Genomic DNA, 18202 nt, shown 5'->3' with positions numbered 1-18202 from the left:
ATAGTGCAGACTCTATGGAAAAATTTAGCACTTTTCCAAAATGTTAAATAATGTTACTAAGTGAGACAGCCATTCTCTTGGATACATTCCCAAAGGAAGTGAAAACAGACCTCCACATGAGAATTTGTACATGAATCCTCATAGCAGCAGGATTCATAGTAGCCGGAAAGTGGAAACGAGCAATTGTCCATCAACGTTAAACGGAGGAACACAACTCCACACAATGCAATATTGTTTGGCTACAGAAGGAAAAGCACTGACTCTAACTGCAGCGTGGAAGAACCTTACAAACGTGCTGACTGAAAGAAACCAGGCACAAGGACTGCATGTTGTAGGATTCCATTTACACAAAACGGGTGAATCCATAGAAACCGAAGGCATGGGAGTGGTTTCCAGGGCTGGGGGAGGGGAACTGGGAGAGACTGCCTAACTGGGATGGAGAGTCATTTTGGGGAGGGATGAAAACATTATGAAATTAGAGAGTAGTGATGGTTGTGCAACCTTGCGAGTGTGAGAAAGCCATTACATTTTACACTTTTAAATGGTAAATTTCTTGCTATGTGAATCCTATCTTAAAATTTTTCATCACTTAGCAAAAGTATAAGGAGGACTTTGCTGTGTTTTTTTTTTTTTTTTTTGTCTTACAGACCAAATGTCAGCTCCAGATTGCACTTTTGATATCGACTTTCTATACCTGACGTTCAGTCTGGCTTTTTGAAGCATAAAGTAAAGAATATGAATATTTAATCTGGATTTGATTGGAGAGGAAACAAGAGCAGAGACTGGTTTTAAGCCATTTCAGGGGCTGGCTCTCTAGCTATTCTTAGCTTGTTCCTCGTGGAACTCTGTTGCTGCTATACTCATGTATAGAGGAGTCAGTAAGGGAATCTTTTAAAGTCTAAAAATAAAAGTCAATAAGAAAAAAAATGCAAATTGTCACGTTACAATGAAAAAACATGAAGTATGAAAATATTTGAAAATTATATAACAAAAATCCAATGAAAGAAAAAGAAAAGCATGTTCAAAATTGATTCTTGAGAAAATAAATGGATACAGGCAATAAACATACAAATATACAGTCAGGTAACTTAAAGATTACAGGTTGAAACAATAACAAGACATCATTTTTTTTACTATAAAATATCAAATTACACAATGATTACGATGAACTGTAAAACCAGTGTCGCTGAGAGTCAAGAGTACATTCCTGTAATTTTGGTAGGGCAATACAGGAGACCCAGGTTCTATCCCTGGGTCAGGAAGACCCCCTGGAAAAGAGAATGGCAACTCACTCCAGTGTTCTTGGCTGGAGAATCCCATAGACAGAGGAGCTTGGCAGGCTACAGTCCATGTGGTCGCAGAGTTGGACATGACTGAGCAACTAACACAAGACATACATTACCACGAACTTTCTGGAGGGCTTTTTGACAGAAGGTATGGAAAGACTGAAAAGCTACAGAAAATTATTCCGTGTGTTTAGGGATCAGAAAAAATTAACAGTATAAGTTCTCAGTTCAGTTCAGTTCAATTCAATCGCTTGGTTGCGTCCAAATCTTTGCAACCCCATAGACTGCAGCACGCCAGGCCTCCCTGTCCATCACCAACTCCTGGAGTTTACCCAAACTCATGTCCATTGGGTTGGATATGCCATCCAAACATCTCATCCTCTGTCGTCCCCTTCTCCTCCTGCCCTCAATCTTTCCCAGCATCGGGGTCTTTTCAAATGAGTCAGCTCTTCACATCAGGTGGCCAAAGTATTGGAGTTTCAGCTTGAGCATCAGTCCTTCCAATGAATATTCAGGACATAAGTTCTAGAATCATGTAAACCTAAGTTTGATCGTAGTCTTCACTATTTACTAGCTGTTTAACTTTGGACAAGTCATTTGATGTCTCCAAACCTCAGTCACTTCACCTGTAAAATGGAGTTAATTCTAGTACCAGCTTCCTCAATTTCTCTGAGCACTTGTTAACTGAGACAACATTTGTACAGCACTGGAGCAGTCACTGGCCCTTGTAAACACTCAACAAATATTCACTATTTATTGTCATTAAGAATTTATTCTAAGAATGTGTGAGGTTTGTGACAATATTCTTTATACTAACACAAAAGAATGTCTAAAAAGGTGAAATGTTAAATAAATTATAGCTCATCTACATAACAGATTTCCATGCAGATATTTTAAAGTATAATAAAAATCTTTATTGACTTAGAAAAATGTTTACATTATACTGCTGCTGCTGCTGCTAAGTCACTTCAGTCGTGTCTGACTCTGTGTGATCCCATAGACAGCAGCCCACTTGGCTCCTCTGTCCTTGGGATTCTCTAGGCAAGAACACTGGAGTGGGTTGCCATTTCCTTCTCCAATGCATGAAAGTGAAAAGTGAAAGTGAAGTCGCTCAGTTGTGCCCGACTCTTAGCGACCCCATGGACTGCAGCCTACCAGGCTTCTCCGTCCATGGATTTTCCAAGCAAGAGTACTGGAGTGGGGTGCCATTGCCTTCTCTGACATTATATTGCTAAGTAAGGAAAAATGGGTTAAAATACTATAACATGAAACTACATAAAAAGTCTGCAAAACTCCAAGCACACAGTTCAGATGGTTGAGTGAACATGGATGTGTGTGATCAGTCTCTAACTGATTTTTTTTCCTTCAAATGACTTATTTAAAAAAAAGTAAGCCTTATTTTTTAAGGCCAGTTTTAGGTTCACATCAAAACTGAGTGGAAAGTGTAGAGTGTTCCCATAAGCACTCTGGATTCAGACATTCACAGCCTCCACCCTCTGATCAAGATCCCCAAGGGAGTGGTACCCATTGAAAGGTTGTTGTTGAATCACGCGAAGACACTGGGATTCTTGGCCCCCGGAGGAGAAGAATTCAATCCAGGGCCAGAGACAAGGCTTGATCGCTCAGAGCTTTTGTGTAATAAAGTTTTATTAAAGTGTAAAGGAGATAGAGAAAGCTTCTGACATAGGCATCAGAAGGGGGCAGAAAGAGTACCCGCCTGCTAGTCTTCAGCTGGATGTTATATAGTCACTAGCAGTCTGTTAATGAAAGAAAGGAATGTCTTAAAACTCAGAATGGGACCAGGCTCCTCACCCATAAGATGCATTTTGGGATAATCTTGGCACCAAATGGTTCATCCTGGGCCATAAAATGATTAACTTGAATCTTGAAGAAGGGCAGACCACCATACAAATAGTTTCATTTACATAGATTAGGGGAACAATATCTGAGTATAACATACTGGTTTGTCAAGTAGGTTCTGAGCCAAGAGGCGGAACCAACTTGAAGACAGAGTTTGGGGTAAATGCATAGTACATTAGCATAGCTTAAGACAAACATTCCCATAAGGAAAAGGCATTGGTTATCTCTAGGTTTGAGAATAGTTAACTTCAGATGAAACCAGGTGTCATTATGGCAACATAGTATTTTAAGAGAAACCTCCTTTTAAATTTGTATAGAGAAGGAAAAAATATCGCTAGTTTGTTTCCTCCTGCCACTTAAGAGAGATAAAAATGTCTGACTCTTGCAGGCTATTTCCTCCGTTTGGAGACCCCTGGCCTTCCTGCCTGTTAGCCTCTCACCATGATACAAAGATGATCCACGTGGACACTTCATGATCACCCAATGTCCATAGTTTACAGGAGGGTTCACTCTTGGTGAGCACACATTCTATGAGTCTGGACAAATATGTAATGACATGTATCAACAGGATCATCCAGAATAGAAGCACTGCCCTGAAAACCCCCTGGGCTCTGCTTTTTCATCCCTGCCTCCATTCCCCCAAACCCTGATCTTTTTGTATTCTGTGTAATTTTGACTTTTCCAGAAAGTCAGATTGTTGGACCCATATAGTTGCACTTACCTCACACGCTAGCAAAGTAATGCTCAAAATTCTCCAAGCCAGGCTTCAACAGTACATAAACCATGAACTTCCAGATGTTCAAGCTGGATTTAGAAAAGGCAGAAAAACCAGAGATCAGATTGCCAACATCAGCTGGATATCAAAAAAGCAAGAGAGTTCCAGAAAAACATCTATTTCTGCGTTATTGATTACACCAAAGCCTTTGATTGTGTGGATCACAACAAACTGTGGAAAATTCTGAAAGAGATGGGAATACCAGATCACCTTATCTGCCTCCTAAGAAATCTGTATGCAGGTCAAGAAGCAACAGTTAGAACTGGACATGGAACAACAGACTGGTTCAAAATTGGGAAAGGAGTACGTCAAGGCTGTATCTTGTCACCCTGCTTATTTAACTTCTATGCAGAGTACATCATGTGAAATGCAGGGCTGATGAAGCACAAGCTGGAATCAAGATTACTGGGAGAAATATCAATAACCTCAGATACACAGATGACACCACCCTTATGGCAGAAAGTGAAGAAGAACTAAAGAGCCTCTTGATGAAAGTGAAAGAGGAAAGTGAAAAAATTGATTTAAAACTCAACATTCAGAAAACTAACATCATGGCATCTGGTTCCATCTCTTCATGGTGAATAGATGGTGAAACAATGGAAACAATGACAGACTTTACTTTTTTGGGCCCCAAAATCACTGCAGGTGGTGACTACAGCCATGAAATTAAAAGACACTTACTCCTTGGAAGAAAAGCTATGACCAACCTAGACAGCATATTAAAAAGCAGAGACATTACTTTGCCAGCAAAGGTCCATCTAGTCAAGGCTATGGTTTTTCCAGTGGTCATGTATGGATGTGACAGTTGGACTATGAAGAAAGCAGAGTACTAAAGAATTGATGCTTTTGAACTGTGGTGTTGGAGAAGACTCTTGAGAGTCCCTTGGACTGCAAGGAGATCCAACCAGTCCATGCTAAAGGTGATCAGTCCTGAATATTCATTGGAAGGACTGATCCTGAAGCTGAAGCTCCAATACTTTGGCCACCTGATGCGAAGCACAGACTCACTAGAAAAGACCCTGATGCTGGGAAAGATTGAAGGCAGGAGGAGAAGGGGACAACAAAGGATGAGATGGTTGGATGGCATTACCGATATAATACACATGAGTTTGAGCAAGCTCCAGGAGTTGGTGATGGACAGGGAGGCCTGGTGTGCTGCAGTCCATGGGGTCACAAAGAATCAGACATGACTGAGCAACTGAAATGAACTGAACTGAAGGTTCCTCCATGTCTTCCCATGGCTTATGGCTTTTTAACTTCCATTGTCTGGATGGATCACAGTACCCCTTCACCTACTAAAGGCATTTTGGTTCCTTCCATGTTTTAGCAATTATGCTATAAAAGTTGCTATAAATATCCATACACAGATCTTTGTGTGCACATAAATTTTCTTAACTAATTTTCATGACAGCTTCATTGAGCTATAATTCATACACCATAAAATCTACCCATTAAGGAATAAGATTCAGTGATTTTTAGAATATTCATAGAGTTGTACAATTATTAGCACAATTAGTTTTGAACATTTTTATAACCAAAAAAGAAACCCTCATCTCGCATCCCAACCTTGCTGCTGCTGCTGCTGCTGCTAAGTCACTTCAGTCATGTCCAACTCTGTGCGACCCCATAGACGGCAGCCCACCAGGCTCCCTGTCCCTGGGATTCTCCAGGCAAGAACACTGGAGTGGGTTGCCATTTCCTTCTCCAATGCATGAAAGTGAAAAGTGAAAGTGAAGTCACTCAGTCGTGTCCGACTCTTTGCGACCCCATGAACTGCAGCCTACCAGGCTCCTCTGTCCATGGGATTTTCCAGGCAAGAGTACTGGAGTGGGTTGCCATTGCCTTCTCCATCCTAACCTTAAACAAGCACTAATATACTGTCTGTCTCTAGATTTGCCTGTTCTGGACATTTTTGCAACATGTGATCTTTTGTGAGTTCTTTCACTTAACCTAACATTTTCAAGGTTCACCCATGGTATTGCCTGTGTCAGGACTTTGTTCCCTCTGCCCCTACTGTCTGGAGAGAGCACCTTTTTCTATACCTCTTCATCAGCTGATGGACATGTGAATTGATTCCACTTTTCATCTCCCGTGAATAATTCTGCTGTGAACATTCGTGGGCAGGCTCTTGAAAGATTGTTTCTTTTTTTTTTTTTTCAGTGTTACAGCTCTATTTTATTTAGAAGATAGCAGGAGAATCTAAGACTTGAAGAGAAGAGAGTGGAGGAGTGCGTGGGGAGGGAGGGAGAGAGAGTGAGAGAGAGAGAGAGAGAGAAAGAGAGAGAGAGCGCGCATGCACGTGGGAGAGAGATTCCAAGAGAAAGCGCTTTGGCTCCTCCTTTTATATATTTTTTCCTCCACCTGGGCCTGCCCTATGCAAATTGGGCTTAGCCAGGAGTGCTGTTTGTTCTGCCTGAAGTCTTCACTCTGGTCCTCGGACCTTCCTTGTCTTTCAGCCACTGCCGTTTTGGACTCCTTTTCCCTATTCTACCTACCTAACATTCCCCGCTCAAGAGATGGGAGGCCCAATTCTTTGGGAATAGGGGCGTCGAGGTCTTTCTGGCTACTTCCTGCTGAACTGGGATGGCGAGGGGTATTGGGCCTCCACCTCTTGCTAGTCTCACTCCTCAGAGTCCTTATAGCAGTGTCCAACGGTGTGTGATATTTTCTGTGGTCAGCTATAGTTTTATATCTTTGTTGAACTGGCACTGCATGTTGTAGCTGGTTGACCTGGTGGCAGAGGCTTAGCCTCTATGGTCTCAAAACTGGAGGCTACTGCATACCCAGCTCTTCTTTTTCCATCCAAGATAAAGCTGCTTCCATCAGTGTACCAGATTTCCTCAGGATTGGTCAGAGGATCTTCTGAAAATCCCTCTCGGGGTTTTGTCCAGTGGTCCAAGGTTTCTGCCACATCCAGTTGCACCCTTGGCTCCAGCCCCGTGATGGTTATCTGTGACAGCGGGCTGGCTGGAGTGGGCGCTTCAGTCCTCTTGAACCATCATGAGGGTAGGCTTGGCGCTTGGCCTTGAGGCTCTTGGGTCCCGAGGGCAGAGTGCCGCCCAATGTCCCAGTCGATGGCATTTGTGGCAAGCCATTCTAGGAGACTTGTCACGGTTTGGACACTCTTTGGCCCAATGCCCTGCCCGTCTACAGATCAGGCATCTGTCTCGTGCCTTGTCCCTCAAGGACTCGGGGTTTGCCATAGGGCTTCTCTGGAGGGCGGCCAGCATCTGGGCATGCCTTGTCTTTCTTTCTCTCCTTCTCCTGGGCCTTGGCCTCCTTCTCCTGTTCCCTGTTATAAAAGGTACTGGTGGCTGTCTGGACCATCTCATGTAAAGAGGCAGCAGGGTCCTGCTGTTGTAGCTGCTGTAACTTAATTCTGATATCTGATGCACATTGGGACAGGAATTTGTCCTTTAAAATCACCTGTCCCTCGTAAGAATCTAAGTCCAGGTTGGTAAACTTTTGGAGTGCCTCGTTTAGCCTCTCCAGAAAGGCAATGGGGTTCTCACTGGGCTCCTGAGTTATTGCTGAGACCCGGGCACAGCTAATTACTTTTGTTGGGCTGCTTTCAGTCCTGCCTTCACACGGATTAGAAAATGATCCCTTTCCCAGATGTGCTCAGGGTCATTATAATTCCAATTAGGATCGGAGGAGGGAACTGCAGTTTCCCCTACTGGGTATCTATCACTGGACATGTGGAGCCCTGTTCCATACCTCCGGGCTTCCTTTAAGACCCTGGTATGTTCAGGATCAGATAAAGTTTGACTAAATATGACCATGATGTCTTTCCACGTCAAGTCAAAGGCCAAGGTAATATGTTGGAATGTATCTATATATTTGCCTGGGTCATCTGTATAGCTTCCCAGGTCTTGTTTGATCTGCCTTAGTTCTAAGAGGGAGAAGGGCTTATGGACCCGGGTTGGTCCGAATTCTCCACCAGTTTCAACTAAGGGACATACTCGAGCTGGCTTTTTTGGAGGAGGTGCTCCCAGATATGGGGGCACGTTTGGGTATGAGGAAGGAGCACCAGGCAACTCAGGAGCTGTTGGAGGTGAGCCTTCATGAGGGGGTTCCTTTTCTTGGTTGCCTGTGCCTAACACCATTTGCCTAGTGGGCTCACTTTTAGGGTGTACTACAATCCCATACTTAAGACAGTTCCTTCATATCTCTTAGTCAGAAGAAAATTTGGATACAGGGGATCTCTGTCCATTTCCCTTGTCTTTTGCAGAATAATTCTAATTGCAGGATGGTATTGTAATTTAAAGTTCCATCCTCAGGCCAGTGTTCCTTGTCCCCCAGTGGATACTGTGGCCACGCAGTGGCACAAAAGAATTTCAAACGACTTCTCCTTAGAGCTAGAGGGTCGAACAGTTTCCAGTTATCAAGGATACATTTCAAGGGCGTCTGCCGGGAAGTGGATTTGTTATTTCCCATCTTAACCAGAGGTCTTCTGGAATCTGAAACTGGGTCGTGTGAGCTTCCTGCTGAGTTCGTTTTTCACTGTCCCGGTTTCCAGCACGATGGGCCTTCCCCTGCGCTGGGTTTCTTCGTCTTCTGCTTCTAATGCGGGAGCTTCACTGAGTTGGGCTCCTGCTGTGCTTGGCCTCTTCCATGCAGAGGTTGTTTCAGCCAGGTTATATCCGAGTCACGGCACCATAGATGTCACGCGAGTATATGTTCCTCGGTTCTTTGTCTCGTCACAACAAAGATTTGGAGCGACAGACATTAAAGCCCTCGGCGCGTCACAGCTCTTGGGTCTTGGACAAACCATGCTACAGCTCTGAAGCAAATCAGTGTTACAGCTCTATTTTATTTAGAAGATAGCAGGAGAATCCAAGACTTGAAGAGAAGAGAGTGGAGGAGTGCGTGGGGAGGGAGGGAGAGAGAGAGAAAGAGAGAGAGAGAGAGAGCGCATGCACGTGGGAGAGAGAGTCCTAAAGATTGTTTCTGAGCCATGAAAGGCACTGGGATTCTTGACCTCCAGAGGAGAGGAATTCAATCTGGGGCCAGTGACAAGGCTTGGCTGCTCAGAGCTTTTGTGTAATAAAGTTTTATTAAAGTATAAAAGAGATAGAGAAAGCTTCTGACATAGACATCAGGAGGGGCAGAAAGAGTGCCCCCCTGCTAGTCTTTAGCTGGGTGTTATATAGCTACAAGCAGTCTGCTAATTAGAGAGAAGAAATGTCTCAAAACTCAGAGAATGGCACCAGGTCTCTCAGCCACAACATGCATTTTGAGATAACATTGGCACAAGGTGAGTTGTCCCAGGCCATAAAATGATTGACAGAAATCTTGAAGAAAGGCAGGTTTCCAAGCAAATACAGTCTCATGAACATAACTTAAGAGAACATTTGCATGAGTAAAACATACTGGTTTGTCAAGTGGGTTCTGAGTCTTATTAGGCGGAACCAACTTGAAGACAGAGTCTAGGGTAAATGCATAGTTCATTAACACAGCTTAAGACCAACACTTCCATAAGAAAAACGCACTGGTGAGCTCAAGATTTGAGAAAAGTTAGGTTCAGGTGGAACCAGGTGTCATCATGGAAACAGAATTTTAAAAGAAACCTCTTTTTAAGTTTGTATAGAGAAGGGGGAAAAAATCTAACACTTGTTTGTTTCCTCCTGCCGCTTAAGAGAGAGAAAAACATTGTCTGACACTTGCAGCCCATTTCCTCCACTTGGAGACCCCTGGCCTTCCTGCCTGTTACCCTCTCACTCTTCTGTGGCCATATGTTTGCATGTCTCTTGGGCAAGTCCCGAGGAGAGGAATTTCTGGGTCACAGGATAGTTCTGTTGAACATTTTGAGGAGCTGCCAGACTGTTTGGCAGAGCAGCTATGCTAACGCCAGCTGAGTCTGAGGCTCTAATCACTCCACATCCTTACACATCTGCTGTGATCTGTAGCTGTAGAGCAGGTTCCCCTGCACAGGAACCTTCAAGCTGCGAACTTTCAAAGATGCAGATGTGCGCTGGCATGTCCCAGCACGTAAGTTGGTAGTTCACGTGTCTGGTGTACATTGTCACATGCGTGTGTCCTCTACCAGTGGTTGTGCTTTTGTGCACGTCACTGTACAGAGTACAGCAGTGCAGAGTCTTTACTTCCTGCCCATCCACTCCACGCCACCCCGGAGGCCAGCTGTTGTACTGTCCTACTGCACTTTTCAAGGTACCGTAAGGCTAAAAATGTTTTATTTTGTGTGTTTCTTTGGCCTTTTATTATCATTTATGTGAAAAGTATTCTAAACCTATTACAGTAGAGGACTATATAGTCCATCGTGTTAGTTAGGGTACCTAGGCTAACTTTGCTGGACTTTCAAGCAGCATGCTCGGAACGGAACAGAACGGAACTACTTTGTATATAGGGGACGCACTGTGTGACCGCTGTAGTCATTGTGGTGATTTATTTTTATACATTTTATGCATTTTGCAGTCTTACAGTGAGTATGCATCACTTTTGTAATCGTGAAGGATGAGTTGCTAATACAATCCATAAAAGTTGTGAGTGAAAGAGTGCAAAGAAATGCAGATCTCTTCTGGAAATTGGGCGCAACAGGCCAAGCTGAAACATTGGCCTCTGTTGACATAGGGGAGTGCTCTGTGGTCTGCCACCCCGATGTCCTCTGAGTTCTGCTCACCAAACAGTTCCCTTACTTTGTTCCCCAACTCCAGGAAACGCACATTCAGGGATTGGCCCTCCCTGGTTGAATTTGGGGTTTGCCTCCTCATCACTCTGCTTTGAGGCTCGCCTCACTTTGCTGCTTGTGGGTAGCAGAAAACACACCACGTGTGGAAGAACTGTTGGGATATTTCAGGAAGCTGCTGGAAACCATCCTTGTTAGCAGGTCCTCTTGTAGGCAATATTATCCCCAGCAAGGCCCAAGTCCTCATGGAAAAATGAGGTTCACAACTACTGGCTTATCCCCAGGACACTGCTGTTCACTTGAAGCTGGCACATCTAAGTGCTGCTAAAGAGCCTCTTGATGAAGGGGAAAGAAGAGAGTGGAGAAGATGGCTTGAAACTCACCGTTAGAAAAGTTCATGGCATCCGATCCCATCCTTTCATGACAAATAGATGGGGAAAAGTGGGAGTGGTGACAGATCCAAAATCACTGTGGATGATGACTGCAGCCATGAAATTAAGACTCCTGCTCTTTGCAAGAAAGCTATGACACATGCAGTGCACGCTCAGTTGCTTCAATCCTGTCTGACTCTTGGCGACCCTATGGACTGTGGCCTGCCAGGCTCCTCTGTCCAAAGGATTTTCCAGGACCCTGGAGTGGGAACATTCCCATCTCCAAGAAATCTTCCAGGGGATCCACATTACAGGCAGATTCGTTCCCATCTGAGCCACCAGGGAAGCCCTTGACAAACCTAGACAGCATATCAAAAAGCAGAGATAACACTTTGCTGGCAAAGGTGCATATAATCAAACCTATGGTTTTTCCGGTAGTCATGTACAGTTTTGAGAGTTGGACTATAAAGAAGGCTGAGCAATGAAGAACTGATGCTTTAGAACTGTGGTGCCAGAGAAGACTCTTGAGAGTCCCTTGGACTGCAAGGAGAAGAAACCAGTCAATCCTAAAGGAAATCAACCCCAAATATTTATTGGAAGGACTGATGCTGAAGCTCCAATACTTTCACATCACACCTGATGTGAAGGGCCAACTCATTACAAAAGACCCTGATGCTGTGAAAGATTGAAGGCAGGCAGAGGAGGGGGCAGTAGAAGGTGAAATGGTTAGATAGCATCACTGACTCAATGGACATGAATTTGAGTAAACTCTGGGACATGGCAAAGGACGGAGGAACCTGGTGTGATGCAGTCTGTGGGGTTGCAAAGGGTCAGACATGACTGAGTGAGCAACAACAACTGCTGCCAAGTAAGCCCATGTGATCAGAACTGTGCTCCTGGGATACTGTATTGTTAGCGGGCAATCAGATGACAGGGACGATTTCGCTTTTTAACTGCAAACCTGGTGATACAGTCATTGGTGGAGCCCAAGTACACCGTTCAGAACAATAATGAGAATGGCAGTGGGCACTGTGGCTGGAGGACTTGATGCCTCAGCTCTGCTGCCAGTTTGTACACACCTCTCGATCCTCTGACTGACACTCGGTAACTTCCTTGCGGCCTGTTTCTTCACCTTCCAGAAGGTTGCAGACGCCATTCCTCACGCAATCGGTCAGTTCTGCAGTAGCAAAGAGACCATTTCTGTATTAATTGGGGCATTTTACTCTACATTTTTTGATGCTTTGACATCTTGGGCTCCTGCTGACCCTGCAACCCCTCCCAGGGTTTTCCTAGAGACAGCCAGTGGCTGGTCTGTACTCACATGTTTCCTACGCAAACTGACCAGTAATAAAGAGCCCAGACCCCCAGCCACCTAGTCTAAGACTGTCGCCATCTGAACCACCGCTCACCTGCCCTACTCACCCCAAAGGCAGGGACCAGACTACTAGGGACAGCGTCCGCGCCCCAGAGTCTGCTGAAGTTATTCCCACCAGCCAACCCCAAGCCCTCAGCTAGTCCCTTCCCCTGGGAACAGGGTAGAGGCTCTTCCTTGTCCATGTTTTCCTCTTGCTCTCATTGCCTCCAAAGGACTCTGGGGCTTTCCCATGTGGCCCTGCACAGCTCGCTAGACCTGTTTCGGGGGATCTGTGAGTATGACACATTTCTTCCGTGACAGCAGTCACTTCCGGGTTGGTATCCTAGCATGCTGATGAAAACAAGTCCTGACTACTCTTTATACACTCCTGGAGACTCAGTTGACTTATTTGTGTGTGTGTGTGTGTGTGTGTGTGTGTGTGTGTGTGTATGCCTGGATGTTCTTATGCTGTGCTGTAGCAGGATCTTACTTCCCCGACCAGGGATCGAACCTGTGTCCCCTTCAAGGTAAGCACAGAGTCTTAACCACTGGAAAGTGAAAGCCGCTCAGTCATGTCTGACTCTTTGCGACCCCATGGACTATACAGCCCATGGAATTCTCCAGGCCAGAATACTGGAGTGGGTAGCCTTTCCCTTTTCCAGGGGATCTTCCCAACCCAGGGATTGAACCCAGGTCTCCTGCATTGCAGGTGGATTCTTTACCAGCTGAGCCACAAAGGAAGCCCAAGAATACTGGAATGGGTAGCCTATCCCTTCTCAAGGGACCCAGAAATCGAACCAGGGTCTCCTGCACTGCAGGTGGATTCTTTGCCAACTGAGCTATCAGGGAAGCCCTTTAATCACTTAAGCACCAGGGAATCCTGGAGACCCAGTCTGGAACTCCCCCCACCTCCCATTTCCTCAGTAGCATTCAGATGACTTTGTAACCACCTAATTCCCTGTCCTAATTCTCTTTCTGCCTAGAAACCACTAGAGGGTCTTGTTTCCTGCAGTAAAACCCGGTAATAAAGCCACATAGCCAATTGCACAATTGGCCAAGAACAAAGACCCACACCATCTGCGCCAAGCACCCAGCCCCTCAACCAGGAAGCCCTGATCTGTTTGCACTGGCATATGCCTCACCACCTCCAGTCTCAAAGGTGTTCCCCTCTCTGAAAGCACTTCCTCACCACATACGGCTGGTCAGCCTCCAGGGGAATCTGTAGCTTGAGCACAGTGTTTTCCAATTCCTTGAAGTCCAGATCACTTCCCTGCAGTGACCTGAGCTCGGGGTTAGGTTTCGGTCCCCAGAGAAGACTTTCTGTGAAGCTGAACTGAGTGTTCTTCCCATTTTGGAAAGTCACCAAGGATGGCCGGGATTTTGAGATCACTTCCTGCCACCACCTGCGTCTTCAGAGTCACTCTGGCTCCGGCTGCTGCAGCTGAGGGGGGAGTTCCTATCAGAGCCCATCAGATATTTCTGCCTGCATGTGTCCTTGGAGTCCTTTCCCAGTCTGAGATCTTGGAGGCAACTTCCCACATGATATAGATGGATCTGGTAGCTCATTCTGGCCATTTTCAGAGCGTTAAAGATTTCAGTCTAATCTGAGGCTGACTTGTTTTTTTTCTTTTTCCTTTTTCATCTCATATCTGGTTCAAAGCCATGCCCTTCCCCCAGTGCAGGCAGAACCACAGCAGGTGCGAGGACATCGTGTGTCCTTCAGCTTATCCTGTTCCCTCACCTTCCAGAAGGTTACAGAAATAATTCCTCACACAATCGGTCTGCAGTAGCAAAGGAACTATTCTTGTATTAATCAGGCCTTTTAACTGCATTCTTCGATGCTTTGACATCTGGGGGGTTTGCTGACCCTGGAGCCCCTCCCAGGCTGGTTAATTCCTAGAGACAGCCAGTGGCTGGTCTCTACTCACGTGTTTCCTCTCCTTTCCTCCGTACACCTGGTGTGTCTGGATCCTCTGGAGCTGGGGGAGGAGGGTGAGCAAAGGGGATGGAGATGTGCTGACAAGGCAGCTCTGTTGAATTCCTGTTGGGATCTCTGGCTGTTGGTTCCTGCTGTATGGGCTTCCCAGGAAGCTTGTGATAAAGAACCTGCCTGCAGTGTGGGAGATGCGGGAGACTGGGTGTAATCCCTGGGTCGGGAAGAGCCCCTGGGGGAGGAAATGGCCCCACACTCCAGTATTCTCACCTGGGAAATCCTCTGGACAGAGGAACCTGGTGGGCTACAGTCCATGGGGTCGCAAAGAGTCAGACACGACTTAGCAACTAAATAACAATCACCACCTGCCATGCAACCTATGCTCAAAGGCTGGCCCTTTTGTTAATTTCTTAGGGCTGATGTACTAACAAACCACCACCATCTGGGCACTTAACCCAACAGAAATCTATCCTCTTACAATCTGGAGGCCAGAAGGTCAAAATCAAGGTTTGGACAGGGCCACACTTCCTCTGAAGTCTCAGGGGAGGCTCCTCCCTGCCTCTTTCAGCCTCTGTTGGCTCCTGGTGTCCTGGGCTGTGGGCAGCTTCGCTCCAGTCTCTGACTCTGTCTTCACATAGCCTCTTCCTCTCAGTGCCTGTGGAGTTCCCTCTTCTTATAAGGATGCCAGTCACAGGGATTAAGACCACCTCCTACTCCGGGGTGACCTCATCTTCACTAATGACATTAGCCACAAGCCCATTCCCAAATAAGGTCACATTTACAGGTCCTGGGGCTTAGGACTTCAACATACTTGTGTGTGGGGGGTTATACAATTCATCCTTAACAGCCCCCTTTATCCTCTTTCTTTCATGGGGTGTTTTGTGGGCTCTTTGGAGCTACCCCCATCCCTCACTTCCTGCCCTTGTCACCTCCTGGGGCTCCTGGCGGGGGAGGTGTACTCTCTCTGTTCTCTCACATCTTTTTTTTTATTTTTTGGTTGTACCGCTTGGCATGTGGGGTCTTAATTCCCCCACAAGGGATCAAACCCGGGGCCCCTGAAGTGGAAGTATGATATCTTAACGTTACCCTGGACCCCCAGGGAAGTCCCATCACATCTCTGACCCAAGGGGTTCACCCTGGAGTTCCCCTTGCCCGGCCTGCAGACTCCTGAGCAGTGTTTTTCCAGGAAGGCTCTAGTCTGGTTCCTTCCTTGACTTCCCACGGCCCGCCTGGCTCCAGGGGCGCAGATTCCACCCCTTGCTGCTGCTCCTCTGTGGGCCTCCAGAGAAGCTCCAGGAAGGAGGTGCCACTTGCCTGGGAGCCCCTGAAATCCAGAGGCCAAGCCCTCAGGCCCCGGCGTCCCTATCGTCTGCTCAGGAGCCCAGGTCTGCAGCTCAGGACACGTTCAGGAGCCCGAGGTTGGAGGGATGCAGCCCCCAGCCAAGGGATGCCCAGAGTCTCCAGGAGCTGGAAGAGATGGGAAAGGACATGCCCCCAGATCCTTCAGAGGGAGCACCACCCTGCCACCACCTTGACTTTGGATTTTTCGCCTCCAGAACTGTTCAAACATAACTTCCTGCTATTTCAGGTCACCAAATTGTGGTAGCCCTGGGAAATGGCTACAGTAAATACTAGAGTAAAAGTCTGCGAAGTGAGTGAATGAATGAATGAATTCAGCCCCTCTCTATGGGATCCTGGGGAGCCCATTGCATCAAGACATCACCCCAAGGGAAGAGCAGGGGTCAGGACCACTGAGGGTAAGTCCCCACTCTGCTGCTAAGTGTCAGTTCCGCCCTGGCCGCAGTCTCCCAGTTGGAGAGGGGGTCTCCAAGGTCCCTGGAGTCGCCATGATCTGACAGGAGCGTGCAGAGACCTAAAAGGCTCTCTCCAGGCAGCTGCACACACCCTGGCTCGGAGGCCTCAGCTGGCAGAGGACCCCCGGGAGCCACTCCCCCACCCAGAGCAGCGCACAGGCTGTGTGCCCAGCAGCAGCAGCTGCTATGAGTCTGTGTGTCTGCCCCCGGGTTACCTTAGTGACCGTCTCTCCCCCAGGCTTCCCGCGGCAGATGGGACCAGCCGGCGGTAGAGCTGGGGGAGAACTGTCCCCTGGCTGGGAGACAGCTCGGTGCATCACGAAGAGCTCAGCCTCTCGGCCAGGGCAGAGGACCAGCGGTTAAGAGAATTCACAGCGGTGCTAGAGACAGGCTTGGCTTCCATTCAAGGGGTGCAGGGAGGCACCCTGGGATCGTCCTATCTCCTGGAAAGTCTGGCCGGATTCCCCGACACAGAGAAGGAAGACTATTTTTGGCAGCTTGTAACAACCCGCAGAAATGTATCCACAAACCCTGCCTCTGTATTCTCCCGAGAGGATACTTGGATGGCCAAGATGGATGGTTAATTTCAGCAGGCTTGCATGGGTTTTTAAAACATTCAGATCTCAGTGCATTTAGGGTGAAGCACAGCTGACTTCACTCTTGGGGCCTTTCCAATGACCGATTCTTCCTGCGCAGCTGCTGCCCAGCGGGGTGGCCCCTGCCCCTGGCAGCTGGGTGCAGTCCGAAGGACACTGGCCGAGGTCCCAGGACACGTGCGCATGAGAACAACCTGGGTGACTTTGAAGAAGTTGCTGCTATGCTCCGGGCCTCCACGGACTCATTTGGGAACTCAGATTACAGTGTCTGTTGTGCCCACCTCCAGAGACTGGGAGAAGGTCCAGGTGGGCAGACATGTTGGAGGGACTTTCTAAGAAAGGACCTGGGCCCTCCATTCCGGAGAAACAGATTGAGAAGCTGGAGGTAGAGGCAGCTTGGTGCGCAGTAAGGCTGCAGTCCCCAAGTATTTTGGCGTCAGGCTCAGGTTTCGTGGAAGACAATTTTCCCAAGGACAGTGGGGTTGGGGGACACGTGGGGAGTGGTTCAGGCAGTGATGCAAGCAATGAAGAGCACAGATAAAGCTTCACTCACCTGGCACTCACCTCCTGCCAGGCAGCCCACTCCTAACAGGCCAAGGACCAGGCCAAGGACCAGCACCAATCCGAGTCACGGGGGTTAAGGAGCCCTGCAGTAAAGGATTGATTGTGCCCCAAAGTGTGGCTTTGCCTCCAGCTCCTGGGAGGTAACCTCTAAGCCCTTGGAATGTTCTGCCTGCTACCAGTTCCTTTGGTTACCTGGCTTTGGGGCTATGCCAGACAGTTTCCCCTAACTGTGTGGTCTAGGGTGGGGCCCATGGGTCAAGCAGTATCAGCTTGCCCTGCTGGAAGGAGCTAGATACAAAAGTCAGCCACAGGGGCAGTCAGCTGTGTCTGAGTGGCTCAGCTCCGTAAAGACCCCAGACACCCAGGGTGGCCGCATACCCTCGGCTGGCTAAACCCAGCACACACGTCTCACGTGGCAGCTGGGAGGAGTGAGGACCATCCTGAGTCTCCTGGGAGAGGACCACCCGCTGCTCACCCCTGGGATTCTCCTGGACCCTTCCCCAAGCCCCGTGCCCCTCTTTTTGTTTTTTGTTCATACTCTGTGAGCTTTTGCTATAATAAACCACAACCCGTCCAGTCAGACAGGGGTCCACACTTGTTTTAATGCTCTGCTGTCACCATCTTTAAATCTTTTTTCATAATTTTTGGACAAGGAACTCACCTTTGGTTCTGCACTAGGTCTTGCAAATTATGCAGCCTGTTTTGCCTGGCAAGGCATCAAGTATCGTACAAGCGCAGGATCTGGTTATAACCTTTGCTTACCAGGAAATGATGGGATCCATCAAGGTGGTTTTCACAGCTGCCTCTTGCATTATCGTTATTTATTTTGTCTTAGACTTCATGAAACTACCACCTTTCCCACCTGCCGTAAGCCCCTGAGCCTCACCCTGTGGGGGCACCAGAGGCTTCTGAACCCCAGGCTCGCTCCCCTGCCCTGCTGTTGTCTGTCCCTCTTGACTTTGAGCTTTTGGTTCTTCCACTCCATTTCCCCCTTCCCTCCAGA

The 18202-nt window shown here is 47.4% G+C and overlaps 1 long non-coding RNA gene across 2 annotated transcripts; it reads right to left on the bottom strand.

The window, feature by feature from the left end:
• Positions 1-1102: 1102 nt before the first annotated feature.
• LOC104968940 (uncharacterized) lies at positions 1103-17771 on the bottom strand. 2 transcript variants are annotated; one of them, XR_009494969.1, is made up of 4 exons: positions 17189-17771; positions 12018-12115; positions 3868-3950; positions 1103-3043 (listed from the first exon to the last, which is right to left on the bottom strand). It is a non-coding gene; the product is annotated as an uncharacterized lncRNA (long non-coding RNA). The 2 variants fall into 2 exon arrangements; XR_807544.4 differs by having other exon boundaries at positions 1103-1912.
• Positions 17772-18202: the final 431 nt, after the last annotated feature.

The sequence above is a fragment of the Bos taurus genome, chromosome 6 (assembly GCF_002263795.3).
Source record: "Bos taurus isolate L1 Dominette 01449 registration number 42190680 breed Hereford chromosome 6, ARS-UCD2.0, whole genome shotgun sequence".
Taxonomy (NCBI): domain Eukaryota; kingdom Metazoa; phylum Chordata; class Mammalia; order Artiodactyla; family Bovidae; genus Bos; species Bos taurus.
This window is presented reverse-complemented; position numbering and strand designations above follow the sequence as displayed.